The sequence below is a fragment of the Gastrolobium bilobum genome, unplaced genomic scaffold (assembly GCF_033153095.1).
Source record: "Gastrolobium bilobum isolate Gb01-03AN ecotype WA unplaced genomic scaffold, APGP_CSIRO_Gbil_v1 utg14792, whole genome shotgun sequence".
Taxonomy (NCBI): Eukaryota; Viridiplantae; Streptophyta; class Magnoliopsida; order Fabales; family Fabaceae; genus Gastrolobium; species Gastrolobium bilobum.
The window spans coordinates 14,021-32,713 of NW_026900099.1; the positions used below are offsets into that span (position 1 = coordinate 14,021).

An 18,693-nucleotide genomic window follows, 5' to 3' on the forward strand; every position below is an offset into this window, starting at 1 on the left:
AGTTCTCATTATTTGGACTTGAAACTCGTTTTACAAGTCCTACATATTATTCTGGTAATTATCATGCACTTATTTAAATTTTTCGGGATAGTTTTTCGGTACGCATTTATACCGACTAGCAGAACCGGTATCTGCACTTTTCTTCTGAAAAGTGACTTTCAGCACTCTTAATCACTTACCATAATTATTAAGCCTCATAAATAATTATTAGGGTCAATTATGAAATCATTTCCTAATTTTGCATAATTAATTAATTAAATACCTTAATTAACGGTGCGGGTTCTTACACAAGTCGCTTAGGAAGGATGGGCTTAATGCTCTTTTCTTTCAATCTCAGTGGGATAAGGTGGGTGAGTCAGTTATCTCTTTTGTGAAAGGTGTGTTCCTTCATCCGGATAATATCAAAGAGGTTAACCAAACTTTGATTTGTCTGATTCCTAAGATTGATGTGCCTGAATTACTTAAGGATTTTAGACCTATTAGCCTTTGTAATGTTATTTACAAGACTGTAACTAAGATTGTCGCTAATAGGCTAAAATCTCATATGCTCACTTGGTTATGCCTAATCAATGTGGTTTTATTAAGGGTAGACAAGGAGCGGATAATATCATTGTGGCTCAGGAAATCATCCATTCCATGAATAAAAAGAGAGGGGGTAAGGGTTGGATGACTGTCAAAGTTGATTTAGAAAAGGCTTACGACAAGATTTCTTGGGAGTTTCTGAAAGACACGCTTGTGGATGTTGGTTTGCCTGAGAATATTATTTCTCTGATCATATGTTGTGTCTCGTCATGTACAATGAATTTGTTATGGAATGGATCAACTACGACATAATTTTCTCTCAATCAATGTCTTCGTCAGGGAGATCCTTTGTCTCCTTATCTTTTCATCATTTGCATGGAAAGACTTTCTTACTTGATTAATGTAGCAGTTCAAGAGGACGTTTGGAAGCCTATCAGATTGAATAGAAGGGGACCACTGTTTTCCCATCTATTTTTTGCAGATGATCTTCTGCTCTTTACAGAAGCCACAGAAGGGCAAGCTGTTATTATTAATAAGATTCTTGATTGTTTTTTCAGGTGTTCTGGTGAGAAGGTTAGCAAGGAAAAAACAAAAGTCTTCTTCTCCAGAAACGTTAATCATACCCGAGTGCAGAATCTAAGCCAGTTGATAGGCTACTCTCCTACAAATGACTTGGGTATTCCTCTTCGTCATTGCCGTGTTACAAAGAGTACGTTTGGCTATATCTTAAATCGGATGCAAGCTCGTTTAAATGCCTGGAATCAACGTACTCTTTCCTTAGCGGGAAGATTAACTTTGGCTAGGTCAGTTCTTACTGCAATTCCTCAATATCCTATGCAAACTTGTATTATTCCTAGTGGTACGTGTGATCGTATTGAGAGTGTAACTAGGAATTTCATTTGGGGATCAACTTCTGAACGAAGGAAAGCTCACCTGGTTTCTTAGGAGACATTCTGTTTGCCGAAGAATGTAGGGGGGCTTGGTTTTCGTAAAATTAAAGAGAATAATATGGCTTTTATCATGAAGCTAGGTCACCGTATCATGACTGATCGTAATTCGTTATGGGTTCGGGTCCTTCATAGCATGTATAAGGTGGAGGAGAGGCTCATTCCAAGTATCCCGGCTTCAACAAATGATTCTGGTTTATGGAAAGCTATTGTTAAGTATTGGCCTCAAACTCTAGAGATTTCTCGTATCATTTTAGGTGATGGGGTTTATACGTCTTTTTGGATGGATTCGTGGGTGCCAGGATGTCCTCAACTTATTTCTCTGGTCGTTCAACCTATTCCTCCTATTATGACTTATTGGTCTACGTCTCAATTTGTAACTTGTTATGGTAATTGGGAGTGGCCTTTATTCCAGCACCTTCTTCCTACTTCAGTATTAGACAAGATTCGTAGTGTGCTCCCTCCTACAGTGGATCCTTCTCCGGACCGTGTTATTTGGGCAGGTAGCCAAGATGGGGTTTTTTTCCAGTGAAATCAGCTTATAACTATCTCATGGGTACCTCGCATTATCATCAGGATAGGATTTGGAAGGTAATTTGGGCTTGGACTGGTCCTGAACGTATTAGACAATTCTTATGGCTTCTCTACAGAGGTTCTCTTTTAACTAATGTTCGTAGAGTGCATCGTCACATGGCTACAGATGCAACGTGTCTGAGATGTCATTATAATCTTGAGGATAGTTTATATGCCATTAGAGATTGTCCAGGTGCCAGGGAATTATGGGAGCATTGGGTTCCTTCTGATAACCGTAGTGACTTTTTCTCCATGGATCTTCACCTATGGATTCAGGCAAATCTAGGATTAAAAGGTCCGTTTCAAACTAATCGAACTTGGCCTTTGTATTTTGGGGTGATAGCTTGGTGTTTGTGGGGGGAAAGAAATAAGGCGATCTTTGATCAAACTAGCACCTCGAAGTATGGTCTCATTAGGCGCATTACCTACACTTGTGGTAATATTCAATTGGCTAATGAAACCCTTATTAAGATTGGTCATCAGGAGCTTAGAAGAGAGGAACGTCTTATTCACTAGAATTTTCCTTCTGAGGGTTATGTTAAACTTAATGTGGATGGTTCCAGCATAGACAGTGGGCAAAGGACTGCATGTGGTGGAGTCATAAGGGATGCTGCTGGGAACTGGTTAACTGGTTTTACAAAATTCCTTGGGAGAGTGGTACTTCTACTTCAGCAAAAATTTGGGGGTTCTTGACAGGTATGGATCTGGCTTGGCATAAGGGATTTAGGAGAGTCTTTGTGGAGGGTGACTCCAAGGTGGCTTTGGAATTTATAAGAAAAGGGTGTGACGTAAATCATCCTCTTTCTGCTTTAATCATCGGAGCTCGTAGCATGCTTCAAAGAGACTGGATTATTCAGCTTAGTCATACTTATAGAGAAGACAATTTTGTTGCTGATTGGCTTGCTACTCATGCACCTCATCAGGATGGACAGCTGATTGTGCTGGATGTTCCTCCAACGACTTGTTTGGAATTGCTTCGTAATGACTTGAGGTGAGTTAGTCTCCCAAGATTGTGCCCAGTATAGGGCTTTTTTTTTGTTGCTTTAGTTTTCATTGTATTTCCAAAAAAAAATCATATATTGATGTGATATGATATAATTGATGTGATTTAAAAAAATAAATATTAATCCATATTACTCAAAAATAAGGAAATAAATAATAAAATATAAGAAAAATGTAATCTAAAAAAATTCTCTAGAATATTTTAATATTACATGATACATTATGAACGTTTTGATTTTTTTAGCATAATTAAATCCCGCAATTAAAGCATTTCATAATTACATCCTAATTTATAGCTCAATCTCACATATACTATTATTATTATTTTTTTCCAATAAAAAGTGTATGGTTGTTTGTCTCTTGCATATTGGAGACTTTCGTTAATAAACAGCAGGTTAAATGAAGTCAAATTAATTGTTTTAACAATTTACTAAAAATTCGTGGTTAAACTCTTGCATTAAGCATGAACTATGTATGATTTGGTCCTATTCATGAAATGTCATTCGCAAAATGTTGTTGACACACAATATTTCCTAGCAAACAAATACCAGAACAAAAAAAGTGCTAGTTAACATGAAAGCATTTTTATCTAATGCTTTATGAACTTGTTGATTTTAAATCCGAGTCTAGATTGAATGTGGAAGTTGTGAAACATGCATCATGTTTCGTGTAATATCACCCTTTTCATTTCATTTATTGTAATGTAAATGCTGCAAATAAGCATCATTTTTTTAACAAAAAAGTCACGAAACAGAGTTTCACATTTCTTTGCATCGCTTTAGCTAGCCTCACTTTATTTGGAGAAAATTGAAATTTGATTTGAGTACCATCCTATCACGCCACACCATTTTACAAACATAGCACGGTATGAATGGGTGGGATTATACGTGATGCCAACTATCTCTTTCCCTTAATTGCTTCATTCTAATTCAAATTAATATTAATAATGTTATATTAACAACGAGTTTGACAATCTATGCCAAATTGGATCGGTTGACTTGCATGGCAACGAAGAAAATGTCTGTATACCTATAAAAAAAAAATAGAAAGAAAGAAAGAAAAGATAATATATGCCAATAGCCATAAATAGTAAATAAAACTTAGATAGATTCTAGGATTCACCTGTCCAAAATAGAATTAATCGAGCCCATTAGAATGTTTAGAATTAATTATTATAATTTCCTATTATTATAATTTTACTTAGTCTAATATACGATAAATATATACATAATGGGATATGGAGTAGTTATTTTGATTATTAGTAATAGGTGATTAGAGGAATCATGATTGTTGTTGATATCTCTCGCTCTTTGTCTATTTAAATTCTTATTCTATGGAATGAAATTATTAGAGAAAAAGAAATATTTTGTGCACTTTTTTATCTTTTTGAAACAGGATTTTCTAAATTGAATTCAAATCTTCTATTTTCTTTTAAAACAGGTGTACGTAACAAGAATTTCAAATATTGATTGGTATAAATAAAATAAAAATATAAGAAAATAACGCTTATCAGGAAATATTTCATCATCCTATAAAATCAATAAATATTTCATTATTTACTATCATAGTCATTAGTGATTCCCTAATTAATCCTAATTGCATTATTTATATTGTCTTTTAGAATAAAATCTCTACATGTACACGCTGAATACAATTCCTGTACAACGAAATACCTATTCCATTACAAAAAAAGGAAAAAAAAATAAATATTTGTGGCAATGATAATAAAAATAAGAATAATATAAACAGGGTTATTTTTTATCATCTATAATAAAAAATATATCCAACACTTAACACTCCCTTCCGATATTGAAAATATTTTGACTACAAAAAAAAAAAAAACATATTTTCGTACACACCCCGTTATGTTAACGGCGACATCATCATCAACCACCACAAAGATTCAGCAGATAATCAACGTTCAAATATCTCTACTAAGTCCTAACATAAGATCCATATCAACAGTGGCGGACTGACACTTTTGCTTATGTCTGCACATGCGGACACAAAGGTTTGAGAAAAAAAAAATTCAAAGGGGTGGGTGATTTAGGTAAGTTAAAAAAAATAAAAAATTTAAGAAGGTTAGGTCCAACCATGATAGTTATAATTGGAATCTTATCTAAAATTGGAAGAAAAATAAAAAATCGTAAAAAATCATAAAAGTGTTTGGAATTTTGATGAAATCGTTTTGATTAAAAAAAATTGTAAAATCATAAAATCACATATTTAAATTGGGATTTTAACTAACATAGGCCCAACCTAACCAAGCCCTATAATTAGAAGCTTAAAGTTTAAACCCTGCCTCATTGCTTTGTCTCTTCTTCTTTTTTTGAAATATAAACCTTATTAGCTCCAAACCTTAATAGACCAATTATTCCTGAAATTCAATTTTCATCAAGTGGAGGAGAATCGCACGGGATTTTTCAAGTTTTTTTGTGAAGCAAAAGTAACCAACTTTGAATCAAATAGACATCGACAGAGGTGAGTTTTTTATCATTATTTTTTTTATGTTAAGTTAAAGTTTTTTTTTTCTTGTTTATACTTTTTTAATATATTTAATTTATTTTTTTTTAAATTTTTCGAAGGTGCTGTCCCCAAACTCTCGCCCTAAATGTGCATACACAAAATAAAATTTATAATTCCGCCACTGCATATTAGGGGTGTTCGCGGTCTGGATTGGATCGGTTTTGCAAGCAAAAATCATCTGATCCAATCCCTTCGGTTTGATTATATAATCATCCATTCGGTTTAGATTCTTTTCAAATCCGATCCGATCCAATCCAATTTTTTTCGGTTTGGATTGGATCGATTTTTGGTTTTTTGAAAATCTTAAAATTTATTTCATGATTATTGTGCAAATAACATCTTTTGTATATATTGGCTTTCTAAAAAAAAAATTGAAATACAAAAGCATTAGTAAACTATAATATAATTTTTTAATTTTTTTTTACAATGAGATATGAAGCTCTACAAAGATAAAATTTTGTTGATAAGACGTGACTAGATTTTGTCTTGGGTTTAGTTGATGGATTAATGAGTCTTGGGTTTAAAAATTTTTGGGCTATGATTGGGGAAAGATACAAGTAGGTAGAGGAGAATTAATATATTGGATCGGTTTTCATCAACCCATCCAAAAACCGATCCAATCCAATTAAAATTTGCGGTTTTTTTTCAGTTTTCATTTTTTCGGTTTTCGGTTTATTCGGTTATCGGTTTTTCGGTTCGGTCACCGCGGTTTGAATCGGTTTGGATCGGTTGATGAACACCCCTACTGCATATGAATACAATAATAGACCACGCCGAAATTTAGGTGCCAATGGCATTATGAGAAGGAGAAATTAACATTCAACAGTCCCAAAATTCACGTGGAATTGCAATCCACATGTTCACAAACAAACAAACCAACCAACCAACCAACAAACGCAAAGCAAGTGTAGCATAAGAGTGCGGAAACCGAAATAAAACATCCCAGGATAATCATATAAAATTAATTTTATAATTATCTATTTTAATAAAAAAATCTTTTTTTATTATCATTGATAAACTTTTATATTATGATTACGATGTCCCCAAATAATCATATCTTATTTTATTCAACATAAAAAGATCTGTTACTATAAAAGTGCATATTTGGTCAAGAAATTAAAGTAGAAAAAAAAGAGTTGGTGCTCCTCTTCTTCGAATACTTTTTTGGTGCATTAAATATATCATACATCTGTCAAAAAAAAATTTAAGATATGATAGGAAATATTTAAGAAGATATGAATTAAATGAAAATGGTATTTTTTCTTTTTGAAAAAGAAAATATACTGAATTGAGTAATGAGTACATCCGTTGTTGGCATTTACCAGTTTCTCTCTCTCACTCATATCTCTGATTTTTTTCTCTAATCCCAAAACACTGTTTATCTCTCTCTCTCTCTCTAACTTCTCTTATATTCCCATTCTTCGAAGCAGCAACAGTAACATTATTGCCATTCGATTTTCTCAACTTTTCATCAGACACTAAACAAAGCTCCATTCCATTCTCCGCCGGAAATGTCGCCGCTGCTACGGTGAAGAGGAAGAGAAAAAAAAACAAAGATGCAAGAGACGCTGCTTACTCTCTGGGAGCAATGGTTTAATGCAAAGAAAAACAAATCCGAAGAAGAAGATAAAGACAGCGAGATAGTAGTGGTCGCGCCTTCGCGTCGCCGGCCATCGCGGACGCGGCGCGTGTCGCTCGGCGCGGTGGACAAACAGCTCCCAAACGGAGACATCTACATCGGAAGCTCGTTTGGGAACGAGCCTCACGGCGCCGGAAAATACCTATGGTCGGACGGTTGCATGTACGAGGGCGAGTTCGTTAACGGTCGGATGGACGGTTACGGAACATTCATTAGCGTCGACGGGAACACGTACCGTGGGTTGTGGGTTTTCGACTGTAAACACGGGTTCGACAAGAAAAGTTACGGTAATGGTGACGTGTATGAAGGGTCATGGAGTTGCAACGGTTTCTTAACATCCCCATCAACCTCAAAAGCGGGACTCCTCTGCAACAGTCCAAAACCAACATCATCACCATTCTCCGATTTACAACCATCCCTGTAAAACTTAGAAGCCTTCACATTATCAACAATGTCACAAGTGATATCCCCAGCTTCACCATCAAGCTCCCAAATGCAAATCCTGTGAAAACTCACACCCTTAGACCCATCAACAGACTCACTCTTCTTCATACTCAACTCCTCATTCACGAACTCTTTCGAAGGGTATTGGGAGAACGAGGTGCTCCCATCACGCCAAGTGTATTTTCCCCGTGATGGGAGCACAAACCTCCGACCGAATAACGAGTTGAGGAACGAGTATGTTGGGGAGTGGAAGGGTGGTGCGATATCGGGGAAAGGGGTGCTGACATGGCAGAACGGCAACCGTTACGAAGGCGAGTTCGTTAACGGTTGGATGGAAAGAGTTCGTGAATGAGGAGTTGAGTATGAAGAAGAGTGAGTTTGTTGATGGGTCTAAGAGTGTGAGTTTTCACAGGATTTGCATTTGGGAGCTTGATGGTGAAGCTGGGGATATCACTTGTGACATTATTGATAATGTGAAGGCTTCTAAGTTTTACAGGGATGGTTGTAAATCGGAGAATGGTGATGATGTTGGTTTTGGACAGTTGCAGAGGAGTCCCTGTTCTGAGGTTGATGGGGATGTTAAGAAACCTGGTCATACTGTATCTAAGGGACATAAGAATTACGATTTGATGCTTAATCTTCAACTGGGTATCAGGTATCTTATCTACATTGCTAGTTTTGAACTTTTATATTCAGTTTGGCTTAGCAATAGCAGTATGCTTGTGGTTTTCTATGTTTTTTTTTTTAGGAATTTTTTGTTTTGTTTTTCTTTTAGATACTCTGTTGGGAAGCATGCTTCGATGCTGCGAGAGCTTAGGCCTAGAGATTTTGATCCAAAGGAGAAGTTCTGGACGAGGTTCCCTTCGCCTCCTCATTCGTAAGTGAACTTCAAGTGGAAAGACTACTGTACTGTGGTGTTCAGGTGTGAATATTTTCTATATCAATCTTCTTGATTTGATTGATGTTTCTTGTTGTTGTTTTTTTTTGTTTTTAACCTTTTTTGATTTCTAAGTAAGGCAAAAGCGTGGCTGTGGATACTAATTATGTCTTTTGGTGGTTACTTGTTTGTTTGTTTGTTTGTTTGGTATTTAGACATTTAAGGGAATTATCTGCCATAGATCCCACGGATTACATGCTTTCTATTTGCGGCAGTGATACACTTAGAGAGATGTCTTCCCCTGGCAAAAGCGGGAGCTTTTTTTACCTCACTCTGGACGATCGGTTTATTATCAAGACCTTGAAGAAGTCTGAAGTCAAGGTTAGTTTCTAGCCTCTACTAGACTTGAAGATGCATTAAATTTGATGAGAAAACTATAAACCTATATTAAGGAAGGTAAAATCTCACTTTCGGATTTTGGTCACCATGCTTTTTCCCCTGGGTAATTCAATAATTAGTTGGTGGCCATGTCAGGTGCTCATCAGGATGCTTCGAAGTTACTATCAACATGTTTCTCAGTACAAGAACTCCATGGTAACAAAATTCCTGGGCTTACATTGTGTCAAACCTATTGGAGGTCAGAAGGTATGATTTTTCAAATTTAAAATTTGCTATAAACTGATATACTACACGAATGCTTGTCACAATGTGATGAACGCTATGATATGAATAAACAGACTCGGTTTGTTGTAATGGGGAATGTATTCTGTTCGGAGTATCAGATTCATAAGCGCACAACAGATAAGCCGCATGAGGAGATTGATGAGACTACCACTCTTAAAGACCTTGATCTTAGTTTTGTCTTTCGCCTGGAAAAGTCTAGGTTTCAAGAGCTTAAAGGGTGCCAAGTTGCGTATTGCTTTTACTTTCAACATGTTTTGTGATGTTCTCAGAGTTGGTCTTTTGTAATGACTTATGCTCAGGCAAATTGATAGAGACTGTGAATTCCTGGAAGCCGAGGGGATAATGGATTACAGTTTTCTGATTGGCCTTCATTTTCGTGATGATTACTCACTTGATGAAATAAAAAGTTCACCAAATGAGTTGTGTTCAGGTATATGTCTTCTTACTTCCTAGTTCCATACTTCCATGTTTCCTTTTCTCATGTAAACTTAATGGATCCAAAAGAGATTAAAAATCTGTGGGAATATGGATTTGGCAGGCAAGAGAGACATGCAAAACGATGAGATGCAGGATATGAAGAGGATACCCATAGGCCGGTATGCCTTTTCTCTCTTTATCCCTGTATATAGTTGTCTTTGTTGTTTCAACATGTAGAATTAATTGCTATGAAGTAACGAAAATGAACTGTTAAGATTGTCCTCCTCCATATTCATTTATATTCCTAAAAAGACAATGTTTGCGGATTTAGAAATCTTGATAAAGTTCAATTAATATCAGCTCAAGCTGTTATGTGAATTCTAACCCAGCATTCATTGTAGAAATCAAGTTAATTAAGGGAATTTGGATTCGACTTAACATAGACCATTCTTAGTTGCCGCATTTTATGACTAGATGATTTATAGGGAATTTAGCATTTTTGTTTCTATTGCTTGCACCCATTGGTAGCGACTGCTTTCATTTTTTTGTATGTGCCCTGTGCTTGAGCTTTAGTCCGTCTGGACCTAGGCATATAACAAACAGAAGCAAAATGCTACGGTCTTAAACTATCAATATCACACATGCACATGCCAATAGCTAAGAGGATCTGGACCACAAGTCATGTAGAAACCAAGCAATGGCAGATGAATCAACATTATATTTTCCATTCTCCTGTCGATGTGATTTAGGGGTGGGTGATTTAGTTATCTGCTTTAATGAATATGATCCTGTTGGTTGAGATGTACCACAAATGACTGAAGTTTTCATGGAAAAATTTGAGGCAGTTTTGTTGACAGCAAATGCTGGTGGGGTCATTTGATATTTCTGAAAAGTGGAAAAACCTTCTTTGCAAAGCTATTTGTTAATTGACAGTGATATTGATGGAGCAGTAATTGTTGCTAGGACTTGAAGATTTGTGCCAGTAACATAAAAATATAAAATGTTTGATTTAAAAATAGATAAGTTTATGTTTTTCTTACTTTCTAAACTATAGTTACAGGATTTACTCTTTAAAGATATAATCTAGCCAAGAGAGAAAATTAATAATTACAGAATTACTTTAGCAAGATTTAGGTATAAATTTTACTTTTCTTGTTTCTCTTGGGCCTTCTTCCTAATAGGTTAGTTTACATCCTAATTTTGTAAATATTTGATTTAAATTCTAATTTTATCCATAAATGTGGTGATTCTTGATATTTCTAGGGAACCTCGGCTGGGAACAAACATGCCTGCCAGAGCTGAGAGAGTATGTAAAGCTGGATTGGATCAACACACAGGTACTGGAAGTAGCAATTCTACCCCTTCAGAGAGTAATGGTGAGATCTCGGATGTAATCCTCTACTTTGGTATCATTGACATTCTCCAAGATTATGATATTAGCAAAAAGCTAGAGCATGCATACAAGTCACTGCAAGTCGATTCAACCTCGATCTCGGCCGTTGATCCCAAGCTATACTCCAAAAGGTTTAGGGATTTCATTCACAGAATCTTTGTAGAGGACAAATGAAATGCTTGGAGAAAGACGGTTGGAATTAAATTGGAACCAACTATCATCATCAGGATACATCAGTTACTGCTGCAAACATGGGTGATTTAAAGTTTAATCTGAGATATTGGTGTTAAAATTAAATCCAAGATTGGAAAGGAGACCTTACTTGTTGTGATTGGCTAAATTTTTCTCATAGCCATTGCAAATGGACATGGAACGGATGCTTTTTTTGTTTTTATTGTGGGGAGAGATTGTCACAATAGTTGTACATGTAATGCATCATAGGGCATGTGATGAGATATTCTTTTTTTTATTCACTTTTGTTATGATTGTGGAAAGATTGATTATGGGTAGTGGAGAGAAGGGTATAGGGAATAGAAAAATGCAAAATGCATATGGAGGGATACAAATTTGACCGGGGTGGGGGTGAATAATTGTACAGAACAGTCAAAGATGGATAATGGAATTGAATGAACATAAATTTTTTGGATGGTTTGCCCTGTTGAGCAAGAAAGAAAAGTTCCCACAGAGGACCCCCACCTGTCTCGGTCTCTCTCTTTGGTGTGCATTCAAATTGGTGTTTTTTACTTTTGCAGCGAGTAAAGCATAAAAAAGAATATAAAAGCACAGGAAAGAGAGAGCTAGGTGTTTCCTTGGTTCATGTTCTTTCTTTGTCACTCTAAAAATGAAGTTTGAAAAAGCAGAATAACAATAATACAGGGGTATGTCCTTTTTGCTTCTTTTGAACAATACCAAGAATCAAACAACGCCACAAAACAAGAAATTTGAGCACGTAATGTGAACCGGTTTGGTATCTGAGAGTGATAGCTAGCCATGCATGTTGTGCTGTGGTATTTTAATAATGGAAGATAGAATCTCCAAAGCACGGACACACAACTTTTTTGAAAATTTGTGTGTCGGACACGTTCCGACACGCAGTCAACATTTAGGGACACGTGGTCAACGCTCGGTCACGCTCGGACACGTGTTTTTCTGACACGCAGTCAACTTTTTCCGACACGCGGTCAACGCTCTGACATGTTTTTTTTTTTAAATCTTAATTTTATTTTGTTAACTAAATATAAAAGAATAATTTATAAATTAATTTTTTTCTGTTATGAAACTTGACATGAAAAATTAACAAAGTACGAAAAATTATTTATATTTAAATTTATGTTATGAAATTTAAATATTTGATTGGTTATATGACTTATTATGCACTCTTATATGCATTAAATATAAATTTTATTATATATATTAAAAATTTATTTAATATCAAAACGTGTTCCAACGTGTCGAAATATGACATTTTTTAGAATTAACGTGTCGGCGTGTCGAGTCGTGTCGTGTCCCGTGTCCGTGTCCGTGCATCATAGGATAGAGTAGCGTGCCGGGTATGAGAAGCGCCACAACTCTTGAATTTTCAAACACCTATAGAAATGAAAAAAAAAGGTCAAACATATTGTTACTAATAATTAGTTTTACTGTCTCAGTCTCAGTCGATTGAATTGAGACGGTTTTAAAGAAAAAGGTTTACCGATATAATTAATTAGTTTTGTTTTTGTTTTTTTATTTATAGTTTCATCCGATGGTTAGGTTTAAAATGTATATCAGTTTGATTGAGTTAATTTTGTATTTTTTTTAAAAAAAATTATAAGAAATCAATTTCATAAAATTACATCAAATAATTTAATTCTTAAAAGAAAGGTTGATGAATTGCAATACGTATCGTGTATCATTTGACTGATTTTTTGTATCGTGTATCGTAAATCGTATCGAATCGTAAGATACAGAAATATAATAAAAATAATTAAATATATATAATATAATTAATATCGTATAATTCCAAATTCTAAAAACGATTTAATAAGCAAAATACATAAGTAATTAAAGTGCAAACCAGTTATTCTCCTACTCATCAACCATTAAGACTAATATATTACTATTATCGCTATCAGCATCTATAAGTGACATAACTAATCCCTCATTTTCTTCCAAAAAGGATCTTTTTTTTTAATTTAAATTGTAAATCAAATCTTTATTTAATTTTTTTATTTTAAAAATAACAAATTTTGATTTAATTTTTGTATCGTATCACACGTATCGTATATTGTAAGATACAATATTGTATTGTTCGATACAAACTCCTTTCTGATACACCTATCGATACGTATCGTTGAACTTGTGAATCCTATATCGTGTATCGTAAGATATTGATAACTATGTTTAAAAGAGTAAATCATTATAAAATACAGATAGGAGAACCAAACTTTGGAAACTTTGCTGACGTGTCACTTCCTCCTTAATTCTCAGCTTTGCATGCTGAGTAGAGTAAGAGTTCGATTCCTATCAAATATATCTTTGGAGAAGGGTGAACAGTGACAAAACCCTAATTCGAGATTAGTTCTATAACCAGCTCAAAGAATTGAAACTTATGATTTGTTCACACTGGAGATAGTTCGAAAAGTTACTTCTTTTAGAAATGTTTTTTATTTCGTAAATAAAAAAATTCTACAAAGGAGAGAGATTCTTTTAAATCATTATAAAATACTTGGTGGCAGACAGCTATATTAATGATGTTCTCAATTCAAAATTCAAAATTGAAATTTGAAATGGGTGGGAAATGTATTAATTGAAATTGAAATCAGTCACCTAACAATTAAGTTCCCTCCACTATTTTCTGCATTGGTAATGGTGAAGTGTATTCTACAAGCTAAATTTTTTTTTTAAATAAATAAATTACGACTTTGCCTATAAATAGGGAAGTGTTGCTTCTTCTTTTTGTCTTGCTTGCATTTTTTTTTCGTTCATGTGTGTAGGGATTGTTCTATTGGTATAATTTTCTATTTCTTTATGAACAAACCCTATGAATTCGTTTTCATAAATTTTATACTGACTGATTTATTCATTTTTTTCAGGATAGAAGGATTCATAATACTGCCACCACATCTCATTTTCTTGGTGCAGCGGTAAGATTTTTTTTGTTTTAATCGTAACAAAATTTTCTCACTACATCTCATTGTTCTTTGTTCCTTTTGGATTTGTGAATCTCAACTTTTTTTTATTGAATAATGTTCGAAGCTTTACGTTCAAAAATTTGCATAGATAGATCTGCATCTGTTATGGCTTTAAAGTGAAAATAGTTAAAAAGTAAAATCATAGGATATTTTTCTTAGATCTGATCTACATCTGTTATGGTTTTTTTATTTTCCCACTTCTCTCTCATTTTTCTTTCGATTCTTCCAATTCATCTCTTGTAATCAATCTTGAACCTGAGATGGATCGGTATTTTGTTTATCTTTTGTTAGAGCGGGTTGGTCATGGAAGTAGATTTGATGATCATTTGTTCAGCAAACGAGCTTGGAAGCATATGTCCTCAATGTTCAATGCGAGGAAACAAGTGAACAATTGTCGTCCTTACGGTGGGTTCACTTTCAACTATTATACTATTTGAAAGCGCATGTGGAGTTTGCAGATCTTCAGAGAAGACCTAAACTTGCTCTTGTAAGCTGTGAAAGACTGAAGAAGATATGGGTTACCTTCTTTTGATTTTTCAATTTTGAAGCTTCCCTTTTTTTCTTTTTCTTTTTCTTTTATTTGAATATGCATCACACAATTGTGGCTCCATAATAGCGAAAAAGATATATTATTATATATTCTTTCCTTTTCTTATTTATTTTTATTAATTTTATTTTATGTATGACTTTTATTATGTATCCTTTGATTATATATTCTTTCCTTTTCTTTTTATTTCTCCAGCGAAATTTAATGTGAATAAATTATTGAAATTAAATGTCTACGTTAATAAATGTCTACGTAAATGATAAATCATATTTCGCAATCATTCTTGGCTTTATAATGTCCGATGATTTTATCTAGCTTTCATTTGACGTATAATAAAAACTAAGTAAATGTCTACGTTAATAAAAAGTTTAATTTGACTTATAATAGCCTACCAAAAAAAAATTGACTTATAATATTCTTGCCGTTGTTATTGCGATTCAGGAAGAGTCTTAAAGTATGTATGTCATTTTGCGATTCAGGTAGAGAAGTACTGTTAGTGCTCTTTCAGTCTTTTGGTTTGTATTCTTTTTTCAATTTAATACATTTTTATTATTAATAACAAAAACATTAATAATGTTTTTATAATTCTAAATAGTTAATGCAAAAATCAGCATTAATTAGTGGTAGACAGGTGCATTAATATCTCACTTCTTTTTTAGAATTCAAAATTCAAAATTGTAAATACTTAATGTTTTTGTGTGGATAAAATATAAATGAAAGTCCATCTCTGAGATAAAATATAAAAAATTTTACGTGTGGATAATATAAAAATTTATTACATGCTAGTGTATAATGCTGACAATTAGAGGTTGCAAAGTGGAGTCGGACTGGAGGACTTACCCGCCTATATTTTTTTGTAATTAAATTAAAATTTTGCTCTTCTTATTTTATATTAAACATAATAACTCAAAAATTTGCCAACTCTATATGTACAAAAAGTTGGAGTTAGGTAGCTAACAATATTGATTTAAATAAAATGCAGAGATATATTTTTATGATTTATATTAACTTTTACGAGACAGATAAACAGATTTCTTTTTTCCCGTGCATCGCACGAGTTATACTTAATTTTGAAGGAGTTTTTTTATGTAGGGTTCTGATTTGGAACATTATCCAGGAAAACTTAACGTTCTTAATGAAAATTCCATGCTATTTAAGGTCAACGTAAAAAAAATAATTTGGAGTCATATAATGAGCCAAGATATTAAGTTTCAAGTGTTTGAAGCAGCGAAGCTATTGTGACCTCATTCTTTAAGTCTTTGGTGGACCTAAATGTATGTTGTTGTTTTTTAAAAATTTATCATTGTGGGTTCTTTATATTGTTACAAGTTTTTAGCATGTGTATTGATTTGATGCTGTTTAGACACATTTGTTCCAATGTAAGCAAAAAATATGACTCATACATGATTATTTGGTTAATTTGCTTTCAAATCCCTTTCAGACAACGTTTTTTGGGTTCTAAAAAAATAACTCATTTTTTTTCCTGAGATTATTACTTCTGGGTGTTAACATATTAGCGTAATTTATTTAATGAGTATTTGCACTTTGTATCGTAAGCATAAATATGATGGTAGAAGAGGATGTCCCTGGTAATGCATAAACATAGGAAATCACATGTTTGATATGTGTTGAACTCATTCCTCCAATGATTGCTACAGAATGACACTGAATTAATAGTGTTTTCTTATTATAGGTACAAGCTGATCTTTTAATTCCATATTTGCTTGGTCTGTTTGTTACATTGATTTTATTAGTGTTGTTATAGTTAGCAATAAGTTGTATGAATTTTTCTTTTTTTACCCATCCTCATTTTAACATAGTCTACTGTGGCGTATTTATTTTTTACATAACTCATCGAGTAGATAATTGTATTTGATTTGCATAACATTGATCACTTTCGATAGTAGATTTTTGTTTATGATTGATATTTGCAAAGTTCTGTGTCAATGCTGTAATTTTTTCCACCTGAAATATAGAATAAGATAATAACACAGGTTTTTGTAAGTATAAGTTTTGCAGTGCGATTAACCAACCACGGCGGATGATAAATATTTTGTTTTTTTTCCCCGGGCATCGCACGAGTAATTCACTAGTTGTGTTATATAAGAGGCAACTCATACTCATGAGGTACACAACTTTCATTTTAGTATCGTAATCCCTCATATAGCTTACCTATCCTGAGTCTTGAAATTCCTTCATAAATACATTACCCATATTCTGCAGAAGCAGCTATAACAGCAACAAATACACCACCAGATCGCGAGTTGGATCCAGGTATCCAACTCACATCCCAACTCAGTTTAGATAGTATTATAGAAATTTCTTAGATAAATTATTATTTCAAAAAATATGTATGAGGCTTCAATTTAGATTTTCATATTTAAATTGGAAAACCGACATAATCAAATTAAAGCGGTGTTTAATTGATTGATTTTTTTAATTAATATATTGTTATAAATAACTACAAAAAATTATCATATTTTCTGTTTTTAAAATTTACAAAAAGAAATAATGAAAATAATAAATAATGTAAAAATAAGGTAATATTTTTACGAAACATACCAACCAAAAATTTAAAAAGCGCCACTTATTTTATTTATTTTTTCAATTTGATATTTTTTATTTAATTAGAATGATTCAATTTTGTCAAGCCGAATACTTAAACTACTAAATTTCTTAGTGAAACTCAAACCTGAATAAAATAAGCCAAGCCGAATACTTAAATCATAATTCATACGATAGGAGACAATCACGTATCATTTATCATTACAACAAAATAAATCCAATACATAACCAATTTCAAGTTACTTATTTATCATTTTACGAGTCCAAAAAGGAATTAGGTCTCACTATACACAATTCAATTTGATTCAAGTTGATAACTCGATGAGTTCTCATGACTGGACCAGCTGCACTGCCACGCCACGCCGGATGGGATCAACAGGATGACGACCTGATGCAGTTGAAGTGTGTGTTATCTGGGCTAGTGGTGGGTACATGAAGACACTTTAACACTTGAGTGAATATTTGGGTGATGAGTTTATGTAATATTTAAGAAAATGATCATACATGAGTTTTGAGTCTTTCTTTTATAGAAGCGGCATGACCTACTTGTTGCCTTAGCCCTTAATTAGTACGGTGGCATGCTATCTAATTGATAGATTATGGTAATTTTGTCAGCTTATCTCATATGCGGGGATGTTTTTTTGGTGAGTTATGATGTCCAAACTTGGTTAGAATCTTGTGTGTCCTTTAGCTATTTACTATTAAGGATACGAGACATATGCTAGTGCAAGATGAGTTGTGCACTTGCGTGTACGCATTATATGTGTGTTTTCTTAGATTAATTCTTCATTATTGGGCCTCTGGACCATTTATTGGAATGGATCTTTCATTCCATTTAGTATGGGTCAAAATCATCATTAAGTTGTGGCAAGCTACCATTTCTCAAGCACAATATTCATAAGCATATTATCACAATCAGATCACAATGTGACAACAATGAAAAAAAATTAAAAATTGAAACAATGGAGCTGTCACCAAAATTTATGAAAAAACATTGGAAAACCACTTTTGTAAAGAGAAAAATGGTCTTTGAAAATGAACGTAGATTCATGAGTCGATTACGAATAAGGAAGGTATTAGCATCCTATACTCTTTGCTTAAAAATCACCTTTAAATTAATTGTACAAATTTTAATAATTTTTTTTAAATATTTGTTTCACCCAAAGAATCAAATAATAGAATTTTTTATTTACAAAGAAAACTAAATTATAAAAAAAAAAAAAATTGGGCTTGACGGGAGAGTTGTTGCTCCAACATATCCCTTTGTGCAATAGGAAACTCAAAGCTACGTCATTTTGTAAAAAATATTCGTGTATTGATTGATTTTAATTTTGAAAATAATTTTAAGAAAATTCATTTGATTGAATTTGAATGTTCCTAATCA

The 18,693-nt window shown here is 33.5% G+C and overlaps 1 pseudogene; it reads left to right on the forward strand.

Annotated features, from left to right (window-relative positions):
• Positions 1 to 1,203: 1,203 nt before the first annotated feature.
• On the forward strand, positions 1,204 to 11,677 carry LOC133295293 (phosphatidylinositol 4-phosphate 5-kinase 1-like; annotated as a pseudogene).
• The last annotated feature ends 7,016 nt before the right edge of the window (positions 11,678 to 18,693 follow it).